The following is an 18,844-nucleotide window of genomic DNA, read 5'->3' as shown; positions in this document are numbered from 1 at the left end:
GCCTTGTTTCTTTATTACCTAAAATCCTCGGCAGCTGAGGCTGCGAAATTTATCAGGCTTTATGATGTGCTGCACCTTTAGAAATTGGGTTGGGACCTCTCTGTGGTTTATAGCCACTGGCTTGGAATAATTTACACCCCTTTCAACCAACCCCATTCAAGGCTGGGTCTAGTGAAGCTTAAGATTCCAGGACTGGAGTCACCTTTAATTTGAACTTCACAGTGAGAACAATTGATCTTTTTGACCTCTGCCTTTCAAGAGAGCATGAGGGAAGGGACCGATTGTCTAAACTCTGCATCCAGGGATAAAAGAAATCTCACTTCTCATATTTTTCCCCATTGCAAACATCTCATCACTCCTCAAGATCCTTTACAGCAGAGATGGAGAAACTTTTTCAACCTGGAGGACCCAATCACATCTGCGCAACCTTTCAAGGGCTTGTATGGATGGATGAAGAGGAGTAGTGGAAGGAACCAGCTGGAGAACCACTAAGGGAAGAAGGCTCAGAGCCCGGGGGTTGGTGGTGGGATGGTGACGAGGTGTCAGAAGCTGAAGAAATAACAGGGCTTAGTGAGCTGGGAGAGTCCATGACAGAGAAAAGCCTGGAATCAGAGACAGAAGCTGAAGGAGAAGAGTGGGAGGCAGAGAGGCAGAGATGAGTCAGGCTGGTGCAGAGCTACAGGCGTCTCCTTCTGCTACTTCAACAAGCTCCATCTGGTCTGCAGGCTGAGACCCTACCTGCCCATGGACTGTCCCGCTAGAGCGGTGTATGCTCCGGTTATCTCCTGCTTGGACTACTGCAATGCTCTCTATGTGGGGCTACCTTTGAAGGTGACCCAGAAACTACAACTAATCCAGAATGCAACAGCTAGATTGGTGACTGGTAGCGGCCGCCGAGACCACATAACATCGGTCCTGAAGGACCTACATTGGCTCCCAGTACATTACCGAGCACAATTCAAAGTGTTGGTGCTGACCTTTAAAGCAATCAACGGCCTCGGCCCAGTATCCCTGAAGGAGTGTCTCCACCCCCATTGTTCAGCCCAGACACTGAGGTCCAGCTCCAAGGGCCTTCTGGCAGTTCCCTCTCTGCGAGAAGTGAGGTTACAAGGAACCAGGCAGATGGCCTTATTGGTGGTGGCGCCCACCCTGTGGAATGCCCTTCCACCAGATGTCAAGGAAATAAACAACTATCTGACTTTTAGAAGACATCTGAAGGCAGTCACCAGAAGGCCCTCAGAACTGGACCTCAGTGTCCGGGCAGAATGATGTATGCAATTTTGACTAAAATACACATATATATATTTTGCAACTTCTCCATATGTGTGTGTGTTTTTTATTTTCACTAATGTATGCACTAATTTTGTGTGCCCTTTCCCTAATCTATGGGTTTTTGCACACTTTGTTTGTGAATTTTGAATTGCAAAATTCAGATAGGTGTAATTTTGAAGAAGAGTTGTGCTTCAGTTTGTGCATTGGTTCATAAAATGCAAATTAAATAGTTTCTCATTAAAACCTAAACAAAGTTGCATTTCTCCCTACCCTGATGCCTAACGCTACCTGAACATATTTCACAATAGTAGCAAGGCCCCCTTTTCACAATGATTAACTGCCAAAAATAGCTATTGATACAATTGTTCAAGGCCAGCTCCTGATCTGAGGAAGCCTTCAACAAAATGCCCTCCTAGGGTGATGCTTCGCCACACCTGTGCAGGTGAACCCTGATCAGTTTATCTGGAGGTGAGAGAGAAACAATATGAAAACAAAAAGCGGATACAGATTTGCCTAACATTTGCATATGCTTATGTTCACACATAGATGCCCATTTTTGAAATAATTACTTTAAATGGTAATGCAGTTGGATCTCACCTTTGTGTGCCACCATACCTGGGATGTTTTGGTTAGAATGCCAGAAATGGCTTCTATTTAGTTATAGGCTTCAAAGCGATGCTAAGGTTCTGTGTACAAAGATGGTGCTCTACCAATGAGTTATAGTCGCTCACCTTTTTCCTCTTCTTCACGCCTCCCAGAGATCAAAAATAAAATGTTAGCAAACTTGGGAACAGGAATCACATATTTATTTTTGCATTTTTCTAACAATGTTTTTTTTTAATATATATATATTTTTAAATAAAATTGCCGCGTGTGGCATTTTTCCACATCAACAGCATGGCTGGTGGAGAAATGCCTGCCTCGTATCAATAACATCTGCTGATTCCCCCTTTTTGGGGAGCTGAGTAATCAATCCTTCCCAGCAGGCTGTTCAAGAGAAATGCAAGCTTTGCAGACTGAGATCACCATCTGCGTTTCCCCTCCAGCCAGTCTTGTGGCAAGACTTGCCAGAAGAAGATTAGTCTTTTTTCTGTTTCTCTCTTCCACGTTCCATCTCTCTCTCTCTCTCTCTCTCTCTCCAAAGTAACCATCAGGATTTTTTAATAAAAAAAATCAGGATGTGGGAACAAGTAGGATCAATAAGCTCTCCAGAAACTGAAGGTTAACATGGATCTCCACATATTAAGCATGCCTTTGTATCGAGCATCATTATTATGCTATTTAATCTTTAATTATATACCCCTAAGCAGTTTACAAAAATATTCATTAAAGAACACCAATGGAAGCAAGAATTAAAAACAAGTCAACATGGTTTCTCAGTTTGATCCTTTTACATGGTTTTGTTTGTATTTTTATGCATTGTGATTTGCTATTATTTTTATTGATTACAAATTAGTAATTCTTTATTGCAATATGTGTGAACTGTTTACACATATTAAATTATTATTTGCTGATGCTTCATTTTACTGTATACTCTTAGATTCTGAAGTATTCTTGAATGCTGCTTTCTTTGATATAAGTTGTTTATTTTAAACTTATTGCGACTTTTCATATTGGATCAGGTTATTACTATTAATGTTTGGTGTTTTATTATTATTTTATATGTGTTGGGAGCTGCCCAGAGTGGCTGGGGCAACCCAGCCAGATGGGCAGGGTATAAATAAAAAGTTGTTGTATTTTTAAAATCAAAATACAAATAAAACCAGTCATTTTTAAACAATAAAGCATAAGAAAAATATATTCCAGGGTACGCTTGGTGAAATAAAAATTTTAAAAAGGTTTCAGTGGGTGCCGGAGGCAAACCAGTAAAGGTGTGATCTCAATTATCAGGGAGTTCCAAAGAGCGGGCACTGCCACACCAAGGGTCAATTCCTTGGAAATGTAGATCAACATTATGGGGCACTTGTAAAACAGCTGGTTCCACAGACCCTTCTCTGTGATTCCCTGCCCAATAAAGTAATGCTGAATGTTTGCAGAGAAGGAGAGCCAGACATGGCCAGGAGAGCCCAGTCATGTATGAACAGATGTAAGGTAAGGTAAAGGTAAAGGGACCCCTGACCGTTAGGTGCAGTCACAGACGACTCTGGGATTGTGGCGCTCATTTCGCTTTACTGGCCGAGGGAGCCGGCGTACAGCTTCTGGGTCATGTGGCCAGCAGGACTAAGCTGCTTCTGGTGAACTAGAGCAACGCACGGAAACACCATTTAGCTTCCCGCCGAAGCGGTACCTATTTATCTACTTGCACTTTGACCTGCTTTTGAACTGCTAGGCTCACCCCGTCGCGGGGATTCGAACCGTCAACCTTTTGATCCGCAAGCCCTAGGCTCTGTGGTTTAACCCACAGCGCCACCCGCGTCCCAGATTTAAATGTAAGCTTCCACTTTATTGCAGAGGCTCTTAATTAGAATGGACCTGTGACCTTCCAGAGGTGGCTAGCAGGAGGCAGGTGGTGCTGTGGTCTAAATCACTGAGCCCCTTGGGCTTGCTGATCGGAAGGTCGGTGGTTTGAATCCCCACGACAGGGTGAGCTCTTGTTGCTCTGTCCCAGCTCATGCCAACCTAGCAGTTCTAAAGCAGAGGGTGGCTCCTTGGGCCTGAAAGCAAGATGAACGCCACAACCCCATAGTTTGCCTTTGACTGGACTTAACCATTCAGGGGTGCTTTACCTTTTGGACTCCAATTCCCATCATTCCTGAACACTTACCATATTGGATATGGTTGATGAGAATTGCAGTCCAACAATGTCTGTCCCTCCCCCCCTCCCCCCCCCAAAAGTAGAGGATATTTGGAAAGGTGGAATGAGGGGAACATGCATGCATGCATGAAACCAGTACAGTAGTACTTCTGGTTGCGAACTTAATTCATTCCGGAGGTCCGTTCTTAACCTGAAACTATTCTTAACCTGAGGTACCACTTTAGCTAATGGGCCTCCCGCTGCTGCCATGCCACCATGTTCTCATCCTGGGTCAAAGTTCTTAACCCGAGGTACTACTTCTGGATTAGCGGCGTCTGTAACCTGAAGTGTTTGTAACCCGAGGTGTTTGTAACTCGAGGTACATCTGCCACATTGGTCCCCAAAGGGGGAATACTCGTGGTCCCTTATACGTACAAGTATATAAGTACTTAACCTTGGGTTAGTATATAAGTAGTTAGTATATAAGTAGTTAGTATATAAGTACTTAACCTTGGGTTAAGTACTTAATTCGTTCCGGAGGTCCGTTCTTAACCTGAAACTGTTCTTAACCTGAAGCACCACTTTAGCTAATGGGGCCTCCTGCTGCCGTTGCGTCGCCAGAGCACTATTTCTGTTCTCATCCTGAAGCAAAGTTCTTAACCTGAAGAACTATTTCTGGGTTAGCGGAGTCTGTAACCTGAAGCGTATGTAACCTGAAGCGTATGTAACCTGAAGTTACCCTGTATTGCATAAATCCAGAGTGCTGTTGCACTTGCAGACTTCCCCTGGGCATCTGGTTGGTCACTGTGAGATGCTGGCTTGGATGTGGCACTGGCCTGACCCAGCACGCTCTTCTTATGTCTAGCCTGACTTCTGCCCATATGTTGGCAACGTGAACTCTTGTTTAAGCAAACAAGAGCTTAGCACAGAGGGTTGTCGATGATAACCTTCACCGACATTTCAAAATGGCATCGAGCAAATTGAATTCGTCTTTCTTTCAGCAAATAGAGCAAAACGAATGGGGCTGTCTTCCCCTTCCTCACCCTCAATCATCAGTTCTTCCAAACTTACCCCCCCCACACACACACAAACAAACACACTTGCTTCAGTTTACAACAGTGGATGCATTTTCTTACAAATATGGATAGGCCCTCCAGCATTATATTGGCAGGGGATAGCGGGTACCACTGTGTTGCCAGCACATCATGATTATTTGAATGGCCCTTTGGCCAGCGTCTTTGTAATATCGTCAGGCCCATTCACTTGGCCACTGTAAAGACTGTTGGCTACGAACAGTCACAATCTGACTGACATTTTAAAAGCTGCATTTGCAGATTAAATTTCTAATTTGGTTTTTGCAATTACATTTCCTCTCATGATTCCTCTAAAGCAGGCATGATCAAACTTGGGCCTCCAGATATTTTGGGACTACAGCTCCCATCATCCCTAGCTAACAGGACCAGTGGTCAGGGATGATGGGAATTGTAGTCCCAAAACATCTGGAGGGCCAAGTTTGGCCATGCCTGCTAAAGGGTATGCAAGGTCCCTCCCACAGCCCCAATATTATCCCTAAAACACATACCCTTCAACATTTCTCTGATGAACTAGGGGTGTCCTATTTCATCATCATCATCATCATCATCATCATCATTACCCTGCCCATCTGGCTTGGTTGCCACACCCACTGGGCGGCTTCCAACATATATAAAACCTTAAACAACTTCCCTGTACAGGGCAGCCTTAAGATGTCTTCTAAAGGGCCTTCTGGCGATTCCATCCCTGTGAGAAGTGAGGTTGCAGGGAACCAGGCAGAGGGCTTTCTCAGTAGCGGCGCCCGCCCTGTGGAAACCCTCCCATCAGATGTCAATGAAATAGACAACTATCTGACTTTTAGAAGACATCTGAAGGCAGCCCTGTTTAGGGAAGTTTGATGTTTTATCATGTTTTTAATATTCTGTTGGGAGCCGCCCAGAGTGTCTGGGGAAACCTAGCCTGATGGGGAGTATAAATAAATAAATTATTATTATTATTATTATTATTAGTTGTATATCTTTGGCTCTGGGATCACAAAACCCCAAACCCTCCAACATTTCTCCGATGAAAATGGGGTGGTCCTAAGGAAAAGTGGCCTCCCACTCTGGGCGGCTCCCAACATTAAATACATTAAAACATCAATCATTAAAAAACTTCCCTAAACAGGGCTGCCTTCAGATGTCTTCTAAATGTCATATGGTTGTTTATTTCCTTGTCATCTGATGGGAGAGCGTTCCACAGGGCAGGCGCCACTACTGAGAAGGCCTTCTGCCTGGTTCCCTGTAACCTCACTTCTCTCAGGGAGGGAACCGCCAGAAGACCCTCGGAGTTGGACCTCAGTGTTTGGGCTGGACGATGGGGGTGAAGACGCTCCTTCAGGTATACTGAGCCGAGGCCATTTAGGGCTCTAAAGGTCAGCACCAACACTTTGAATTGTGCTCGGAAACGTGCAATGAATGACGTCGGTTCCGCGAGGCCTGCTGCCATCCCATCTTTTTCCTGTCCCTTCCACTCATTTTGCAAAATCAAACCTATCATATAAAAAGTAGTTCTAATTCTCATTTAATTCCAAGCAAGTCAGGTTGGGGGATAGGCAGAGGAGAGGTGAGAATTTTGCCAATGACAAATTTAATGAAAATAAAGTCTCGACACCAAGACATTATGGGACAGCATAAGCTACCTCTGCTGTTGCCATTGGAACTGAAGGTTGCATTCAGTCGCTTTAAATTATATCGATTTCCCCTCCCCCTACATTTTCTGCCTTAAACTTATTTTTCATCTCTTGGAAATCAATACTATGGATCCTTTGATGTGGAACAGGGAGCATCTTGCTGCAATCTGGAGCTGACGGTGGAAGAAACTGGAGATATTTCCACTCAGCCTTCTTGTTCTGTCAACACAGAAATGTGCAGAGCAATTTTAAGGATACTTTGCGCAAGGACACCAGCGAACCAAAGTAAACCAATCCAAGGTGCAAATATATCCCTTTGTTGTTTAGTTGATTAGTCGTGTCCAACTCTTCGTGACCCCATGGACCAAAGCACGCCAGGCACTCCTGTCTTCCACTGCCTCCCGCAGTTGGGTCAAACTCATGCTGGTAGCTTCAAGAACACTGTCCAACCATCTCGTCCTCTGTCGTCCCCTTCTCCTTGGGCCCTCCATCTTTCCCAACATCAGGGTCTTTTCCAGGGAGTCTTCTCTTCTCATGAGGTGGCCAAAGTATTGGAGCCTCAGCTTCAGGATCTGTCCTTCCAGTGAGCACTCAGGGCTGATTTCCTTAAGAATGGATCGGTTTGATCTTCTTGCAGTCCATGGGACTCTCAAGAGTCTCCTCCAGCACCATAATTCAAAAGCATCAATTCTTCAGCGATCAGCCTTCTTTATGGTCCAGCTCTCACTTCCATACATCACTACTGGGAAAACCATAGCTTTAACTATACGGACCTTTGTCGGCAAGGTAATGTCTCTGCTTTTTAAGATGCTGTCTAGGTGTGTCATTGCTTTTCTCCCAAGAAACAGGCGTCTTTTAATTTCATGGCTGCTGTCACCATCTGCAGTGATCATGGAGCCCAAGAAAGTAAAATCTCTCACTGCCTCCATTTCTTCACCTTCTGTTTGCCAGGAGGTGATGGGCCCAGTGGCCATGATCTTCGTTTTTTTGATGTTGAGCTTCAGACCATATTTTGTGCTCTCCTCTTTCACCCTCAATAAAAGGTTCTTTAATTCCTCCTCACTTTCTGCCATCAAGGTTGTGTCATCTGCATATCTGCATATATGAGGTTGTATCCAGTATCAGCTATTGGGAAAAGGATAGCATTCCAACAAAAAGAGAATGGCTGGGGAAGCTTTGTGAGTACCTGGAGCTAGCAAAATTGACAGATTTAATAAGGAGAAAACCTAAAACTATGGTCATGAAGCGATGGGAGAGTTTAAATGATTACTTACAGAACCAGGGCTCGGCTACTAAAATCTGGTTGTGTTTAGAATAAACTTGTGAGTAATATAAAAAATACAAAGTGAGGCATTAAGGAGACTCAAAGGAAAAATATGAAGAACAGAGGTTTTGACGAATGATTACAAAAAATGCGTGAGGCAAACAGTGGAAGTCTTTTAAAAATATTTTAATTGCGATAGATAAGGATATGATGAAAATACATAATTGAACATAAATATAGATTGAAAATGGCTGTGTATAGTGAATACTTATCTACTTTTAAAATTCTCATTCCTGAACTTATTTCTTCCTTTTCTTTATCTTCTTCTTGTTCTTTTCTTTTATATTTTACCTTTCATTTCTTTTCTTTATTGTGAATATTGTTTTGTAGAGGAGTAAATAATTGTAATTGAGTGCTCACTGGAAGGACAGATCCTGAAGCTGAGGCTCCAATACTTTGGCCACCTCATGAGAAGAGAAGACTCCCTGGAAAAGACCCTGATGTTGGGAAAGATGGAGGGCACAAGGAGAAGGGGATGACAGAGGAGGAGATGGTTGGACAGTGTTCTCGAAGCTACCAGCATGAGTTTGACCAAACTGCGGGAGGCAGTGGAAGACAGGAGTGCCTGGCATGCTCTGGTCCAGGGGGTCACGAAGAGTCGGACACGACTAAACGACTAAACAACAACAACAAAATAATAATTATAAATATGAGAAGAGGTAAAATGTTTTCTAATTTTCTCTTGGTTACATGTATTTTCCCTTTTTTGTATATTTGTATTTTTTTCTAATTCGTGCTGAAAAAAATTAATAAAAAGAATTATTATTATTTTTAATTATCCAGTATGCAGCCAAGAGCGTGAGGCAAACAGCTCCAGGTGCAGTGCCAGATTTACGTATAAGCTAAACAAGCTATAGCTTAGGGCCCTCACTTTTGATTCTGGAAACATCCCCATTTAGAGGAGGGTGTTGCTTAGGTTTCTGGATTGAGGAGAGGAGTTTAGTTCTGGTTCATATGAGCTCTAAATGAAAGCATGGTTCCTGCTGAGCTACAGAGGCCGCTGTTTCATTCAGCTCATTTAAATCCCATATTTATATCTCTCCAGGGACCCCGAGCCATGAATTATAGATTGCAAAATATGAAAGCATGCCATGCCTAAGAGCACTCAGTCCCCTCGCCCCAACCATACTGGCTGCATAACTGACATTCCGTGTTGCGTCCTGGTCCCATGCTTTCTCAAGATCTTATAAATGGCAAGACCCATTTTTAAAAGGCCACACTGCTGTCCGTGGAAGTGGCCTCCTGCTTCAGGACATGAACAAACTTCTCCTGATCCTTCTGATCTTTGGCTGCCTGGAACCTGGGTCTCAGTGAGCCTTGGACTGTATATTAACACTGAACACATACAAAATCCTGACTGCTTGATGGGCAACCAAAGCTGCGAAGAGGCATATACCTCAAAGTTGGAAGAACTGAAACTCATCATCTGTTACTCAATGGCCTGAAAACCTCACCGCCTCTTTCTGTATTTGAACATGTATCATGTAACATGTAATCTCATCTGGATAACCAGTTTGGACTTGTGGACTGGACATTTTTTTATATATTGTGATTCTGCTGTGGGGTTTTTTTAACCGAATGTAGTCTAACAATCATTTATGGTGATGGTTGGGAATGGTTTACTGTTTGATTATTAATATTTTATGATATCGAGAATTGATTCTATCATATACAGTTGTACCTTGGAACTCGGAACACCTTGGCTCCCAAACAAATCGACTCCCAAACAAGCGAAATCCATAAGTGAGTGTTCCAGTTTTTGAACAATGTCTGACGGGGCTTCTGCGGCTTCCAATCAGAAGCCTTACTTTGGTTTCTGAACATTTTGGAAGTCAAATGGATTCCATTCGACTTCCAGGATACAGCTGTAATATTGTATTTCAAATGCATTTCAAATGCATTATTGAATTCCGCTCAGTGTTCTTCTCTTATTTATTCTGCATTATTTAAATCATTACTTCAAATGATTTAAATTGTTTGTTTATGTGGTCACATTTTTGATTATGCATTGGATCAGATTGTTTTAGGGTGTGTGATCTTTCGTTCCTGTGGCTTGCAAATTGCCTTGCACAGAGCAAAGCAGAAAGGCGGCGTACAAATTAAAAACAGGTATTTGAAAAATCAACATAGGTGTTTAAATTTGGATCGATGGATTGTTCATAGTTTTGATGTGAGCTCACGTTGTTCCTTTTCACTTTCTGTTCTGTTTGCAATCATGGATAATTTGCAAGACTTGTACTGTTTTTAATTATGTATTACTACTGAACACCACGTTCACATTGCAGTATATAAATGGCGGCATATTGAAAAGTTCATGAATAGAAATATTGTTTTAAGTAAATACAGTGGTACCTCGGGTTAAGTACTTAATTTGTTCCGGAGGTCCGTTCTTAACCTGAAACTGTTCTTAACCTGAAGCACCACTTTAGCTAATGGGGCCTCCTGCTGCTGCTGCGCCACCAGAGCACGATTTCTGTTCTCATCCTGAAGCAAAGTTCTTAACCTGAAGCACTATTTCTGGGTTAGCGGAGTCTGTAACCTGAAGCGTATGTAACCCGAGGTACCTCTGTACATAATACAGTCATATCTTGGATCCTGAACGTCTTGGTACTCAGACATTTTAGCTCCCGAATACCACAAACCTGGAAGTGCTTGTTCCAGTTTGCAAAGCTTCTTTGGAACCCAAATGTCCGATGGGGCTTCCACGGCTTCTGATTGGCTGCAGGAGCTTCCTGCAGCCAGTCAGAAGCCGTGCTTTGGTTTCCGAACATTTTCGAAGTCGAATGCACTTCTGGAATGGATTCCGTTTGACTTCTAAGGTACGACTGTAAATAAAGCGGACAGCTTCTGGCCTGACAGCCAAGCCCTGTTCAGCCAATAGTCCTGAGGGCCGGACAGAGTGATTTGGAGGTCATATTTGGTCCCAGGTCCTGAGATCCCTGCCTTCCGCTTTACACGGTTAAGTATTTTCACCAGTAGAAGAATCCTTTGAAAATTCCTTCCCTCTTTCCATCTTCCTCTATTTCCTTCTACTAGAAAGAACACTTTGATTTGTATTCCACTGCTACTTTCCGTAAGATAACAAATCTAAAGCGGGGGGGAAATCAATCTCAAATCCCCTTTCCCCCCTTCATCGTCACCCCATGGTTTTCTGGTGTGTTGTGACTGTTAATGGTGGCTTGCTTTCTTGGTGGAATAAATAAGAGAAGAACACTGAGCGGAAACCTTTTTTAGACCTGCTAACGTTGGCTCAAAGGTCCGAAACATTCGTGTTTCCTTCCCAGTCACATCTGAAGACCATTATCATGGAAGGCACAAATCCACAGGGTCACAGAACCACCCAGAAGACATGCACGTCTCCACAGAGCTATGAAAAATTCAATTTCGCATGGGTACCTGTGTCTCTTCTGCGCTATTTTTTCCTTCTTGAAAAGCTTGTTCCTTTTTGCCAATATTTCAGTGTTATCCATAATACACCACACAGTGTTTTTCAGAATTTCATCAGGGAAGTTTTCACGGGAGACAGCATGCTGTGTAGTGGTTAGAGAGTTCAGAGCACATGGGACTAGGACTGGGGGTGGGGAGGTTAGAGTCAGTTTGCATTTTAAGGCAAGTTTAACAAATGGCACTTTCCAAACCAATATGCATGCTGGAACACAGCCAGAGCATGGTGCTGATAACACCAAGGTTGCAGGTTCGAACCCTGTATGGGACAGTTCCATATTACTGCATCACAAGTGGTTGGATTAGATGAAACTCTGGGTCCTTTCCAACTCTACGATTCTATGATCCTTCACACTTTTCTGAATTTTGCAATGCCGTTTCCCCCGGTCAAGAAGTGTGTACAAAAATTAGTAGAGGGTAAAGCGGGCATAGAGGGACACAGGTGGCATTGTGGTCTAAACCACTGAGCCCCTTGGGCTTGCTGATCAGAAGGTCGGCGGTTCAAATCCCCATGACGGGGTGAGCTCCCGTTGTTCGGTCCCTGCTCCTGCCCACCTCCTGCCCTCCTGCCCTCCCGCAGTTCGAAAGCACGTCAAAGTGCAAGTAGATAAATAGGTACCACTCTGGCAGGAAGGTAAATGGTGTTTCCGTGCACTGCTCTGGTTTTGCCAGAAGCGGCTTAGTCCTGCTGGCCACATGACCCGGAAGCTGTCTGCGGACAAACGCTGGCTCCCTCAGCCTATAGAATGAGATGAGCGCCACAACCCCAGAGTCGTCCGCTACTGGACCCAATGGTCAGGGGTACCTTTACCTAAAGTGGGCATATAAATGTGTATGTCAGCGAAAGTAACATAGAAAAGAAGGTTATATTCGGGAAGATTGCTTCCAAACCTGTGTATAGAAAAATGTGTTTATTAGAAGAAATTCAAAGAAAAATGCTGGGGGGGGGATATGTTTTGTTAGTCACTGTAATATTTATACACATACATATAAATTACTGCAGAAATGTGGTGGACTCCAAAATGTGGAGTTCCAAAAATGAGAAACTCAAAACAAAGTTATGCACACACACACTTGAAAATGACATTAACACGAATGAATCATAATAAAATAATCACTGGAATGGTTTCATAGTTGAGGGCATAGAAAACTGCATAGAAAAAATGTGTTTAATAGGAGAAATTCAACAAAAAATGCTGAATAAGAATTTTTTAAAAGGCACAAGGCAAGGCATGAATGAAGAGGGGGAACCTCATCTTCTTAAGGAGGATTGAGCGAGGTTCAATAGCCTGCGCTGCATTTCCTTGAATATTGTGCATTTATTTATTGATGGGGATCTAGCTTGTTTAATGAGATGGCTAAGTAATTGCAAGGCTGAGTTTGTTTTCTGCATGGGACACTTTGGATCTAATGTGATTATATTTAATTACTGCCTATTGGGGAAAGATGCAAAATGCCAAGGCGAGCGCAGGGGGGAAGTAATGTGGTGATTTATTTCTGTGTATCATGATCGTGTAGGATGTGAAAAGACTCAGGGGCCCAAAGCTCATTAGAAAAATGGGAAATGGGAAACATTTTTTACCCGATCCCATTGGAAACATGGGAAATAATCAGATTGCATGCAGATTTGATTTGTGCCAAATTATCACAAAGTGAGAATTTTGCCTTTGAAAACAAGCACACGGGGGGAAAGAACTGGTTGTTTCACACAATTAAAAGCAGAGTCAGAACTATGTCAAAACTTTTGTGAAAAAATATTTCAAACAGCCTTCCCAACATCATCATGAGATCAAATTATCATGAAACTCCAGTGGGTGCAGAATGCCATGGAGACTCCTTACCCTCCATACCCTCCAACATTTCCCCAGTGAAAATAAGAACGTCCCAAGGAAAAGCGAGGCATTTTGGGATCAAACTGGAAATCAGTATGGCTTCTGTAAATCCAGGACTGTCCCTGGACAATAGGGACACTTGGAGGGGCTGGGCCTCTTCTTATATGCAATTTCAACTTTAGAGGGTGGGTGCAATTGCACCCCCAAAAAATCACAGAGGGCTATGTTTTGCATTTTTTTCAGATCTGGAAGCTTTCCAGAGGATGCTCTCCCATCCAAAAAGATAAGTCAGGAATCTTTGACCAGAGGAAAAGAAACAGTTTGGATATCAAACCATCATGGAGTATGGCAATGAAATATCACACTCAAAATGCTTGAGTAACGTATTAAGAGAACAGAAGATTAGACAAATGAACGAGAAAGCTAATGATTTTATCGTGTCCTTGGTGGGTAAGGAGGTAATGAAAACCTCATGAAAGATAAATGGCAAAGTTAGCTTTAAATGGATGTGAGGAAAGCAAAGGAGGGCCAGCGTTCATTCTGTTCTGATGATTTATGCTTTCCACATTTCGGCTTTCGAAACACAGTTCTGCTCCATACAAGACTTTAGAAGTTTAGCACCGTGAAAAACTTTCAGCTCCCTGGAGATTTCTGGAGAATCTCCCTGGAGATTCTGCTAACTGGGGAGTTGTAGTCCTAAGCATCTGGAAGGCACAAGGTTGAGGGAGGCAGGTTGGAGTTTTCAGACTAGGCCTGAGGAGACCTGAGTTCTTAATCCCCACTCAGCCATGACACTCATTGGCTGACCTCAGGCTAGTCACTATGTTTTTTCACCTAACCTACATAGCAGTTGTGAGCATAAAATTGAGGAAAGAGAAGAACTGTGTGCATGACCTTGAACAGCTTGGACGAAAGGCAAGCTATAAATGTACCAAGCAATGGTGGAGGAGGTTGTTGTTGTTGTTGTAAATTCAGTGTGGAGAAAGCAATGCTGCATTTGTGGTGATTAGCAGCTACCTCCTTTGCTGAGTTCTTGCATATTAAAACTGGGACATTAAAAAAAAAAAGGTCTTGCAAGCAGAGTGGAGGCAGTTCAAAACTAAAATGCAACAAAGGGAATAGACGCTTAGAAACTTTATGAAGACGGAACGCTTCTCCAAATTAGCTGCACATAAAAGTCTCTGTTTTGCTTTGCCTTTATGGCTTCTCAAAAGCATCTTCCGAAGTCATGAGAGCTAATTTACTCTTTCTGCTTCCATAATTATCATATTATTATCATATTGCTTATATCTCTCCGGTGCTCCGAGCCATTTCTGCCCGCCACCCTTCATGAGAATTGCTGATAATTTTGTGTGAAGAGTGTGTTTATGAGTAAACGGCACCACTTGAAGCTGCAATTCGAAGAAGGCTGCTAGAAGCAACTTCTGCTGAAATGAACAGCTGAAAATAATCAGTTAGGGCCAAACCAGACTCTTGTTATTAGGATCAGCCATTGTTTTTTGTTTTGTTTTTCCTATTTGCATCTCCCAAACAGCTCCGAAGTTTGGGATCTAGAGCTCTGGGACAGGCATGTAGCACTTTTCTTCCATGCCTTTTCGCTGATGGCCTCAGAGCCGCCCCATTCAGTGGCTTAGCACACACTCTACATACAAAAAGACTCCTGGTTCAGTTGCTGCTCTCTCCGGATAGGGTTGGGAAAGATTTTGGAGAGCTGCTGCAAGTCTGTGCGAACAGTACCGAGCCAGATGGACCTGTGGTCTGACTCAGTATCAACCACCCTCTTATGTTCTCACCAAGTGAGCTAGGAACATACAAAGCCGAGTCAAACCATTGCAGACCCTCCAACTGTGTTCCGATTTTCCAGGGATGGTCCCAGATTTACAGAAGCCAGCCAGGTCTCCGGTTTGATCCTGGAATGTCCCGCTTTTCCTTAGGATGTCCCTGTTTTCGTCAGAGAAATGTTGGAGGGTGTGGAGTTATGCAACCCTTGCGTCAAGGAGATAACCAACTATACAACCTTTAGAAGATCTCTGAAGGCAGCCCTGTATAGGGAAGGGTTTTTTTAATGTTGGATGTTTTATTATGTTTGTCTATATATTGGAAGCTGCCCAGAATTGCTGAAGCAGCCCATGGCTGTTGAAGTGGTACATTAGTGCTTTGGATCTCTGCCTCTCACTCAGAAGAGTTCTGTACTCTGTGTGTGTGTGTTGTGTGAGAGAGGGGGGGAGGGAGAGGGTTTTGAAAGCAGAAAAAGCAGTTCAGACTGGAAGGAGGCAGTCAATCCCTAAAGCCATGTATTTATGACAGTGACTAACAAAACAGAAAGAAAAAATGTTTTTTGTTCTGCCTTCTTCAGCCGCTTTGATTTGAATCAAAGGGTGGTGTCACCAGGACTGCAGAGCACCGAGGTAAGGTTACAGAAAGATACTGGTTCAAACTTAAGTCAGATGTCAAGGAAATAAACAACTACCTGACTTTTAGAAGACATCTGAAGGCAGCCCTGTTTAGGGAAGTTTTCAATGTTCGAAGTTTTATTCTGTTTTTAGTGTTCTGTTGGGAGCCGCCCAGAGTGACTGGGAAACCCAGCCAGATGGGCAGGGTATAAATAAATTATTATTATTATTATTAACTCCACTGTATTGTATTGCAGTGTATTGTATTGTTTTGTATTGTATATATTTTTTAAAATTGCTATAGAAGCCCCAGTTGCAATTAGCTCCACTCAGTGTCTTTTTTCCCCTGCATTTCCCCTCAGCGACGTTTTTCCTAAGACATCTCTAAGAAGCCACCAAGTGCACAAACAGCTTTTTGAAGATCAAAATTGAATTCCCTTCCCTCTTAGCCTCCAAAGGTTCCCAGGAAGAAAACTCAGTCTGTTGATTTCAAGGGGGAATTGTGCCCACTTGCAGAGAGGGGATTAATTTGATGCTTGAAGAGTACCTTCCTTGCACTGTTCTCTGCAGTGTACAGAGTGCAAGACTGGAGAAGTTTGAGACAGATGGGCTCTGGGATTTCAGAAGCTTCAGAGGCAAGAGCTGCAAGGGAAATATAAAACCACAACCCATTTCCTCCGAATACCCAAAACCCTTTGTGCGAAACACTCCAATTTCCAGATAATATGTAATATCGTTACAATGTCACAGTGCTGGGCAACTGTCCTTTGTTAAGGAGATTGCTTCTTAAGGATGCAGAACGACAGAGATGTGCTAGCCCTGATCAGCCATTCAAAAGGACGTATGGGGTTCAAACTGTGCAGGGACTCAGGATACCAGCCTTGCAAGCCCCTCTCTAACCTTCAGCATATTGTCGCATGAAGCGCTACCTGGAGATTCTAGCTGAACAGGGTTAGAAACCTCGCTGCAACTGGGAACCTTGTGCTCCAAATGAAAGGGAGGGTTCTAACAATATTCAGCTGAACTCAGTTGGAATGCTCCCCAGGATCAAGAGTGCAGGTCCAAGGGAGGGTTCTAAGCCTGCTCAGCCAAACATGGCGAGAACGCTGCGTAATTAGGGTTCCAGATCAAGGGGAATACTTGAACTGCATTCAGCTGGGTATATTTAGACTCCTGCAATGGAAAAGCCTGCACAATCAGGGTTCCAGGTCAAAGTGAGGATTCTAACTGTGTTCAGCTGAATGTGGTTAAAATCTATTTGTCCTTCTTCCTTTGGCGATAGCTCGTAGCCGAGTGAGACTGTCTTCCATGAACACGGTCTTAACCGTGAGTCCATAAGCAACTGTAGAGGCCAATTCTGGATCCACACGTCCTTCCACAGTGGGTGGGAGCTGATCAAAATGAGGGTATGCCAAACGTGCCGTCCTCTTAACTCATTCCTCCTTTTCGCCCTGAGTTTGTGCTTCTTCAAAGTCCATGACACCTTTGGTAAAAGCTGTTCTCCAGTTGGAGCTCTCGCAGGCCAGTGTTTCCCAGTTATCAGTACTTACACTACATTTTTTTAGATTTGCCTTCAGAGTGTCTTTAAACCTCTTTTGTTGTCCACCGGTATTTTGCTTTCCATTCTTCAATTGGGAACAGAGTAGTTGATTTGGAAGATGGTAATTAGTCATCCGAACAACATGACCAGTTCAAAAAAGTTGATGCTGAAGAAACATTGCTTTGACACTTGTACAGACCTTCATGCCCACCATGCAAAAAATCTGGAGAGGAGAAGACTGCACATATGAGGATGTTGGCAACAGGGCTGTTCTACACATATCCCTATGTCGGCTGAGACCCTCCCTGTCTGTGCACTGTCTCGCCAGAGTAGTACATGCCCTGGTTATCTCCCGCTGTGTCTATTGAAATGTGCTTTACGTGGGGCTACCTTTAAAGGTGACTCAGAAACTACAACTAATCCACAATGCAGCAGCTAGACTGGTGACCGGGAGCAGCCGCCAGGACCACATAACACCAGTCCTGAAAGACCTACATTGTCTCCTAGTACATTTCCGAGCACAATTCAAAGTGTTGGTACTGACCTTTAAAGTCCTAAACGGCCTCAGCCCAGTATACCTGAAGGAGCGTCTCCACCCCCATCGTTCAGCCCAGACACTGAGGTCCAGCTCGGAGGGCCTTCTGGCGCTTCCATCACTGCAAGAAGTGAGGTTACAGGGAACCGAGCAGAAGGCCTTCTTGGTAGTGGCGCCTGCCCTATGGAATGCCCTCCCATCAGATGTCTATTACTACTACTACTACTACTACTACTACTACTACTACTACTACTACACTGTGCCCTTTTGAATGTCTGCACAGGGCTGTTTTATCCCTAGGAGCAAATGGATAGGAAATCACTTGTTTTTAAAAGGAAGATGCTATCAGAATTTGGAAGCTGATGCACATCTTTCCTCCCTCCCCGCTGGGGGGAGGGGGGCATATGTAAGGAGCCTTGGTGTGCAAATTTCTGAGCTATGCTTTTTTACTTAATGAATTAATGTCTCCAGTTAATGAATTAACTTAGCTGGTTTAAGGAAAGCCGCTGCTTGTTCTTAAGAGGAGCACAAGTATTGTTAATTGCTACATATGTCCTTAGGGAACCCCAAACCGGCTGCGATAAATAAAACCGAACCTTCCCTTCCTGGCAAATGCAAATCATGAAAGGAGGGGGAGGGAACGGCAAAATCTATGTTTGGAATGCGTAATGCATTCTAATTAGCTCCCTGTTAATCAGAGCAATTACCAGAGGCTATCGCAATACTGAAGGTTGCACTCAGGCCGGTCCTTTGCGATGCGTCTGTCAAAATAATTATCAGCTTGCACTTCACAGAGTCGACACCTTCCTTTTGAGATGAACAACAACAGGCAGCAGCACAGTCATCTTGGGGGTGGATTAATCTGCTCCCCTTTGGAGGAGAGAAGCACAAGCTAGATTTTGATCCTAAGGGTGTCAGCACTTCCAATGCTCATTCCCTCAGGTTCTATGATTCATGAACTGCAGTAACCTGGATTCTCCTTCTTCTTAGGGAACATTGCAGTCAACCTGGGCGTGTGTGTTTTCAGTTGTCTTCTACTCATGAGTAGGCCCACTGGAATGGGTGG

This window comes from Podarcis vaucheri (assembly GCF_965113315.1).
Source record: "Podarcis vaucheri genome assembly, chromosome: 14".
In the NCBI taxonomy this organism is placed as follows: domain Eukaryota; kingdom Metazoa; phylum Chordata; class Lepidosauria; order Squamata; family Lacertidae; genus Podarcis; species Podarcis vaucheri.
Note: the sequence above shows the minus strand (reverse complement) of the source record.